General features: G+C 40.6%; 1 long non-coding RNA gene across 1 annotated transcript in view; it reads left to right on the forward strand.

The window, feature by feature from the left end:
* The window catches only part of LOC116084722, a 24,250-nt gene extending 15,896 nt beyond the window's left edge, over positions 1–8,354 (forward strand). The window contains exons 2-3 of the long non-coding RNA XR_004116238.1: positions 2,219–2,335; positions 8,282–8,354. This is a non-coding gene — a long non-coding RNA (uncharacterized LOC116084722). The remainder of the gene's footprint in view (positions 1–2,218; positions 2,336–8,281) is intronic.
* Positions 8,355–8,606: the final 252 nt, after the last annotated feature.

The following is an 8,606-nucleotide window of genomic DNA, read 5'->3' on the forward strand; positions in this document are numbered from 1 at the left end:
AGAGAGAGAGAGAAAGAGAGAGAGGAGAGAGAGAGAACATCACCACTTTTTTGTCCTTGTCCTTGGATGGGCAATAGGGATAATGAACAAGTTGTTTTGTTTTATTTTGTTTTCAGAAAGCATAGCTTTGATGACCACAGGAACATCTGTAGCATATTTTAAAGGCTGGCATGTATTTTTACCCAATTCTAAAACAAGAGTATGTTGGTTGTTAACCTAGATTTTTTTAAACAAGGACTTTAATCAAAATGTAACACATCTACAGCAGAAATTATAATCAGTTTGCTTTTGAATGAATACAAAGGCTGATAAATGCCCTATCAAGTGAGAGTAGTAATAAGGTTAGAGGGTATTCCAGGGTCTTCCCAATCCAGACCCCTGGCAGCATCTTCATTAGTTTGTATCAGACTTTTGTTGTTAGAAAAGAGAAACAACTGAGAGGACACCAGAGGAGGACCAAGTTTTAGATATGCCAGATCTTTGTAGCTCTGCTGTTGCAACCTAGGAAAGTGAAGAAATTATAGATTGAAGGAGAGAAAATGTAATTACATCTCTGTGGGATTGTGAGCCTGTTAACTTAGTGAGATTTCTCATTTTAAATCCAAGCCTTCTATGAGGCAGTCATTTAGACATTCCCACAATGGCAAATTGCGACAGAACACAGTTCTTGTGGAAAATTGTATCACTTTTCCCTTCTTTTCTTAAAGGAAAGGTTTTCTGCAGTTAACTAGCACACATAAAGCACACATAGTTAATGTCCATCTTCATAACGCCTTCAAAATTTTGAACAGTGTCTTTTATCGTAAAGTTATAGATTGTGGAAAGCCATTTCATTTTAAATTGTCAGATATTCACTAATAGAGTGTTAATCAATGTTGATATAATAAAAAAAGTAAGATAAAGCTGAGGCTTATTTCAGGAGGTAGGCGTGTAGAAGGGAGCAGGCTACATAGTGTGTGCTAATTATAGTGGTCAATCCAACCAGACAACCACAGAGTCTCAAGCATTGGCTTACAATAGGAATGGAAGGAAACTATGGCGTCTGACTTTGAGTACAGCTTCAAATGTGAGCCACCACCGTGATGTGGGGGTGGGGAGCTGGGAGCTTTCTTTGAGGAATGTTCAGAGTCATAAAGAAACTTAACTAGAGCTATTAACCTTAGAAATGGCATTAACAATGGCATATAATCCAACCCGGCTTTTGTGCTGCTCTCACACACTCACAAAATACCTTAATACAATTTGCATGTGTCCATGAAAGAGAGAGAAGAAAAACATAAAGGGAAAGAAAAATGAGATGTGGGCCGAAAAATTTTAAAGTGAGATTTAAAAAATACATGTAAAAGCTGGCAGAAAAGAACTTAATATTCACAGCAAAGCCCTGGGTTCAGTTCTTACACAGACGCATGGAGATGCTTGGAGTGTTGCAGCCCAGAGGCTAACTAATGCAAAGCCACCAAGAGGGGCATGATGGCACACTTAATCACATCACCCCGACTCGGTCCCAGCCGGGGAGCTCTTGCCAGGCTTTATAAGTGCAGCCAAAAATCAATCTGAATTATGCAAGGATTTCCAAGCCTGCACTGAGGAAATGAAAATAGTCGAATAGATGGAAGTGAAGATTATTTTCAAAGTCATTTACAATGTCACATATGCAAACAAAAAAGACAGAGGCAGAGAAATGCTGCCTTGAAAATCAGATAATTTGTGCGTGTATGTATATACTTACATATCTATGTACTTGTTTTCTTTAACAATTCACAGTGGCTTCAGATGTGACAGTTTCAGGACATGGATGTAAGTTTGGGAAATAGAACTGGGCAAGCCTGGTCTAGAGGAGAATGAAATCGGTAAAGACCTTTGCATTCTTGTTTCCCTATTCTGGTCACATGCTGTCTGTGTGGACTGATTTCATGTACCGAGTGTCCCTATGTCTCCCCTGGGTTTCAGGGTTAGGGTTTGTCTTCCTGCCCTCTTTTTATTTGAGCCTGTCTGGATCGGTCCGTCACTCACTCACTCAATTTATTCTATTCCTTCACATATAAAATGAATACACAATTATATACATCCTTCCTTCTTCTTCTATGCCCACATGCACTACCTTATATGTACTCTTTTGTTTCACAATTTCTATGCTATTGTTAAGCTGGATGCTTTGATATATTAATCCACTAATGACATTTCTGCATGCCAACGGTGTACATTTTTTTCTTTCTAGAGAATTCCAGGTGATTACCTTATTCTCAACTTATGATAACACGTCAACCCTTTCTTCAGTAAAGGAGATGTTTTGAGCAGAGAGCCACACAGACATAACCTCAAGTCATACATACAGGTAATCTTACCCATCTGTGAACTGGCCATAGGACTAGGCCAGTGAGGACTCCTTTTAGAACATAGATCTTAGAATTTGTCTTAGACTTTTCCCATACTTGATGTAGTTAACTTTTCTTACATGTTCCTTAGTAGGATATGCCTGATCCTGAGTCCCATTTATTATAAGTGGTTTGGGAAGTTTGCACATGTTAGGTTGAGAATTCTAGATAATTTGACTAAAATGCTCTGAGGGGAAAAAAAAAACACATATGAACTATAGCCAAACAAGATATGAGAAAGAAGGTAGGATGGTGAAACACTGTTAAAACCATTGGTTTGGAGGACCCCTGGCATTTTTCTAGCTTCTCCAAATCTATTCATTGTGTTTGTGTATTTGCATGCATGTCTGGGTATGGAGGACATCCTAGATGTGATTGCTTAGGAGTTGTCTATCTTGTTTTTGTTACTGTTTTCATTGCTGTGAAGAGACACCATGACCAAGGCAATTTTATAAAGGAAAACATTTAAGTGGGGCTGGCTTGCAGGTTCAGAGGTTCAGTCCATTATCATCATGGCAGAAGCATGGCAGTATCCAGGCAGATATGTTGCTGGAGAAGAGCTGAGAGCTCAGTACCTTGGTCCAGAGGCAATCAGAAGGGGTCTGTCTTCCACAGGCAGCCAGGAAGAGGTTCTCTTTAGCACTGGATAGAGCTCAAAACTCAAACTCACAGAGAAACACTCCTGCCAACAAGGCCCCACTTCCTAGCAGTGCCACTTCCCATGAGCCACATAGTCAGACTACCACACTTGCATTTGAGATAAGGTCTCCTCCTTGCCTGGGGTTTTCCAAGCAGGCTAGAACCGGCTGGCTAGCAAGGTTGAGGTACTTACCTTCCTGTCCTAGCCTCCCCAGCCCTGGATTGCGGGTGCATGCTACTATTCCTGGATTTTTGTGTAGATTCTGGACCTTGAATTCAGGCCTTCAGTTAAGCTGTTTTCCAAGTCTGGGTTTTTCTATGCTTCTCCATCAGAAATAAGACTGGGATTTAGTAGTCAACTGTTTTTATCAATGCAAGCTACTCTAGGGTCATACTGACTAAATTTTCTGGCATAAACTTCCAGTTCTATAGCTCAAATTTCCGCCAGAATTTTTGGAATTTAAGATCCCCCAAGCTATTTAATGGATATTTTGTATTTTGTATCTTAGAGGGAAAAATACCTTACAAGAAGAGACTGACATTCCTGCTGACCTGAGAAGTCTACAAAATAGAATGTGGATCGTGTGGTTTTGGCAGATCAGGGAATTTTTTTTGACAGCTTTATCTCATGCCTCTCTATATGCTGGTTGGGCTGAGTGTTCATTTTCTTGAAATTTCTTTTATACTGGATTGAGGGGCAGTTTCTGAGGGTTGTCTTGAAATCATTTTTTTTTTTTTTGGTCTTTCTAGTACTTTCTGTGTGCCTTAGCCCTCAGAGCCATCTCTCATTCTCTGCAAAGAGCCCAGAGGATGCTTTGTAGCAGGGTCTCTCTAAGACTTCTAGTAAGACAACCTGCTTTTACTTCCGTAGCATTCACAAGCTCTGCTTCTTCTAAACAACAGCTCTTCTAAGGCCACGTGGGTGTCCTCCAGATTAGCCCCGGAAAGACAAATCTGAATAAATACCCACTGTCATAACCTTAACTGCCCCCTCAGCAACTTTCAATTTTCCTCTAAGGCAGAGAAATAGTCTGTTGGTTTTTTCCTTTGGCACTGAGTGTATTGTCAGATACCCACATGATTCCAGGATGCGCCAGTTCTCACTCTGTGGGGGATAATTCCAGGATCCAGGGGACTTGGCAAAGCTTTCCAGTTTTTATTTACTTCCTTGGGTACATCAGCACATAACGAATCAAGCCTTGGAAACAGCTCTGGGCTCCTCATAGTTCCCTGAGGTAATTATGCAAAGTAAACTCTAATAAAGATCATGGGTTATACACATAAGAGCAGCTTAAATCCATGCTTCATTTAAGCTCATTGTGATGAGCGGGTATTTGGCGGTTTGTTGCCTTTTCTCTGTGGGCTAAAAGACTGGCATGTATTTCAGGAGAGCATAATTTGCTCTTCAACGGAAGACAGTTAAATGCTAAACAAATTGCATTCTAAGTGATGACAAGAGAGTTATGTCTTGGATTCTCTTTCTCTGTGTGTGTGCGTGTATGTATGCTGAAAGGTGAGAAGTTTCCCACAAGGGACCTGTCTGTAGTAAGAAACCATGCATTTTCTACCTGTGACATATGGCTAGGATTTCTCTGAGGTCACCAGGATACTACATAGTGTTCTTAAAATCATAATTGAAGCTTATCATGCTGATGAAAAGATTAGGAAATAGCATAATTTGATATAATTTTGCAATTTGATGGTCAGATTAACTGTATTGTTAAGGGACTTCAAAGGCTTATCCTTGAAATCCATTGATAATAGGTATTGGCCTCCCCAGTTCCATTCATAGTCGGGCACTAATGACTGCACCTAAGGATCAGTTTATCTATGTTCTGGCTTCATTTTATGGAAGGCAGGAACTGCGTATCAGTAGCTATCCTTATCTGTACCAGCAGATGGAGTTTGCAACCCTGCCACACACACACAGATGGAGTGAAGAATACATTCGCCTACTGACATGCCACAACAACAGCTTCAAGCTATGACATCTGATTGGCACTCCCCGTCCTAATCTCTCTCAGGTGTCAAGCAATGCCAGTTAAACATGAGGTTTATATATTTTCATACTTCAGAGGCAAGCTATGAATCAGAACTCATTATCATCTCTGATAGCCAAACTCAGGTGTGGATTTTTCTAAAAATAGGGAAAAGGGACTATGTACGAAATGCCATCTTTTGGATACCACAGAAGCATTGAAATAATGAATTCAAAGCAAGTGAGGTTGCTGTCACTGGGTCTGCATAAAGACAGTCAACCATGGATGGGGAAAAGAGTCTCAGGAATGTGACCTGCTGAGCTCTTGACTGAAGACAGATTCTGGGAGAGGGAGAGTGCCTGTCTTTCATTGTGTACCTGCATGTGAAAGCACCAGGCTCGATCAGATAACTTCAAACCCATGGTCACAGAACAAAACAAAAAAATATGTGTGTGGAAAGGAGAGTTTTAGGGAGTGAGGCTGACAGAGGCTGGAGGGAGATGTGAGATGATGTAGGGGGGTGGTAAGCACAATACAGTTAATACATGTAAGACTTTGTCAAAGAACCAATAATTTACTATTCGTGATGATTCAGAACTCTTAGCACTTGGGTTTAGTACCACATGGGATATATATTTCAAGCATTTTATGGGAGATAACCTCATCCCATTTTCACACAGCCATTCTATCTGTAGCTCAACCTTGCCAGATATCTGCACAGTCCTCTGGGTTCAGCCAGGAGATAGAGGAGAAGGCTGAGAAAGATACTTAACTTTTAACCAACTTGTGTGGATGGGATCCCATCACTTTGCTTAGCAAGTACTTTGTATGCATTACCATTAAGCCAACTAAGATACGTTGACTTGGCATCTGATTCTTGGAAGCCATGTAACTGAATCCAGGATCTTTGGTAGACAGCCAGCCTTCCCACCATGTTAGGTGATATGTGGGTGTATGTTTGTAAGAAGATTTGGTATAATACATATCAAAGGGTCCAGAAATAGTTTTGCAGCTGCAAACTTGGAAACAGTACTTGAGTGTGAGTCCTGGAAAGGTATGTGTCCATTGGACCCAAGTTTCAGATGCATTTGGGCAGTTTCTATGACTGGTCTTGACAGGTGATAAAGTTTAACCTTCTAAGCTGGGCCTGCCAAAAACCTGCTTGTCATTTGATACGTCATATCTGGAGTGCCAGATTACAAACTCTGCCTTTATACCTGCTGTCTAGGATCGTTTCCAAAGCTGCTAGATCCCTCAAAGTCATCACAGTGAGAGGAAACCTGAGTGTAGCCAGTTCCTGAAGACTTGTTGCCAGAACTCTCTATTTATTTTTGGGACAAGATTTCTTTTGGTAGTCCTCCATTTATAATGAGCTCTTATATGCTTGTATACCCAGTTGATTTATTTACTGGAGGACTCGCACATATGGTGAGAGTCATCTCCTTCATATCTGAAGCAAGTATCAGGTTGCTTCCTGCGTCATGTATGTGAGGTAGCCATCACGAAAGTAGAGTTTCATTTTTCTAGTCTCTTTTTCTCTTTCCTAGCTGCCATGACCTAGCTTGAGCCTCAGTAAGAGTCTAGTCCTAGGAATTGCATGTAAATGGCTCCATCATTTCCTACCTTATGTCTTTTTTTTTCTTATCATTGATGCTTTTCCAGTTCTCACTTGGAAATTACCACTACCCGGAGCTGACCACAAACCCACAATCCTACTAATTCCAGAGCTCACTGGTGCCATGTGAGACATTTATGTTCACCAACTCTTGGCTCCTATCTTTCAGAAGTCTAGACAGATACTTAGAGTGATAGCCTAGGGACACATCTTAAGTCGTATCACTCAGCCCAGGCTTATCGGAGAAATGTAGCATGTCCTAGGTATTCAACGTCGGTCTCACTATTCCCAATGTGATGATCATAGAATGTAGATGAATCAAGTTCATTTAACCTTTTCACATACCTGAACTCCCCAGTTAGGTGGCATTAACAGGTAGACGTGGCTGAGTGCATGATTTATGTTTCTTCTATCTTGTGAAAAAGAAGGCAAAAAGTGAATAAGACCTAAACCATCATAGCCAAGTTGCTATTAGGCAGGTAATTTGTCAACAACAACAAAAATCAGTTGCTTCAATGAATATATAGAGAGGATTTATCCTTTAAAGAGATCTTTCTTCTTTGGTTTGCTATGTAGGGAGGCAGGATGCTACCTGAGAGCCATTCACCCTCTGGCTATGTGATGGCTACACTATTATGCTGCTTGTACCTCACTCCTCCCCACATCCGTGAAACAAGCTCTCTTTTTCTCTTGTAGAGAACAGTATCACAGAAGATGTGGCTACTTACTAAGAAGCAATAGGGTTTAATGCAGTAAGCATGAGTGTGAGCCCTGGGAAAATCCTTTGGCATCTGGACCTGAGATAGTTCAATATATATAAATATTCAAATAAACAAACAACATGCTGAAAGTAGCAATGGTGCCAGAAGAGTTACACTGAGTGACAACATCTCCTCAGGACCTTTAGGCGCCTTCTGCCTCAGCGACAGGCACTGAGTACCCCCAAGTGACTCTTACAGTTGTACCCAGTCTGTCAAGCACACACACACAAAAACTGACTTTTGATGCGTTATATCCTGTGTGGTCCTTTGAAAGAAAATAGCTCTCATAAGCCCACAGGAGGTGGCAGTGTTAGGAGGTGTGGCTATGTTGGAGGAGGTGCATGACTAGGGGTCTCAGATGCTCAAGCCACTTCCCTTCCTGCTGCCTTCAGTTTTGGATGTAGAACTCTCAGCTCCTTCTCCAGCTCAATGCCTGCCTGCATGCTACCAGGCTTTCTACCATGATGACAATGGACTAAATTTCTGGACTATAAGCCAGCCCCAATTCTTTTTTTTTTTTTAAATAAGATTTGAAAGGCTTATCTGAGAAATGTGGCATGATTCATTCATATGTGCAATTAAGGAATTGGCTTCCTAAAAAGTGACTTCACACTTTTTATTGAAATAGTATAGAAGTATAGAACCTGGTAGAAAGTCTCAGATAAGAGTGGTCATAGTGTCTCCTCAGAGCAAAAGAAACTTGAACTCAGACATCCTGCTATTTAAAGTTCAGAATTTGTATGCCTTTATCTCATCATACTCTTCTTTCTACCATGACATTCACCACTCTACTGTATTACACTGTTTATACTATATACACTGTTTACAAATATATATGGATATGCATATGTGTTTGTATAAACTAAACCTCTGAACTATGAGCCAGACCCAATTAAATATTTTTTTTTTAAGTATTTCCAGGCTTGTCTGAGAAATGTGGCATGATTCATTCATATGCACGATTAAAGAAGTGGTTTCCTCAAAAGGTTTGTATTAATTATTATATGTGTGTATAATTAATACATATATGTGCATAAGTATTCATGTTTGTGGGTATGAGCATATGTGTATAGCATGGCTTATGTGTGGAGGTTAGAGGAGAACTTCAGGTGTGCCCTTGCCCCGATGCTTTACACAAGGTCTCTTTATGTCTGTCATTGCTTTCTGTTACAGGCTCGCTGGCTTGTGAATTTCTAGGGATTCTCCTGTCCCTAGAACAGGGACACCTCTTATCTTT

Source organism: Mastomys coucha, unplaced genomic scaffold (assembly GCF_008632895.1).
Source record: "Mastomys coucha isolate ucsf_1 unplaced genomic scaffold, UCSF_Mcou_1 pScaffold9, whole genome shotgun sequence".
Taxonomy (NCBI): Eukaryota; Metazoa; Chordata; class Mammalia; order Rodentia; family Muridae; genus Mastomys; species Mastomys coucha.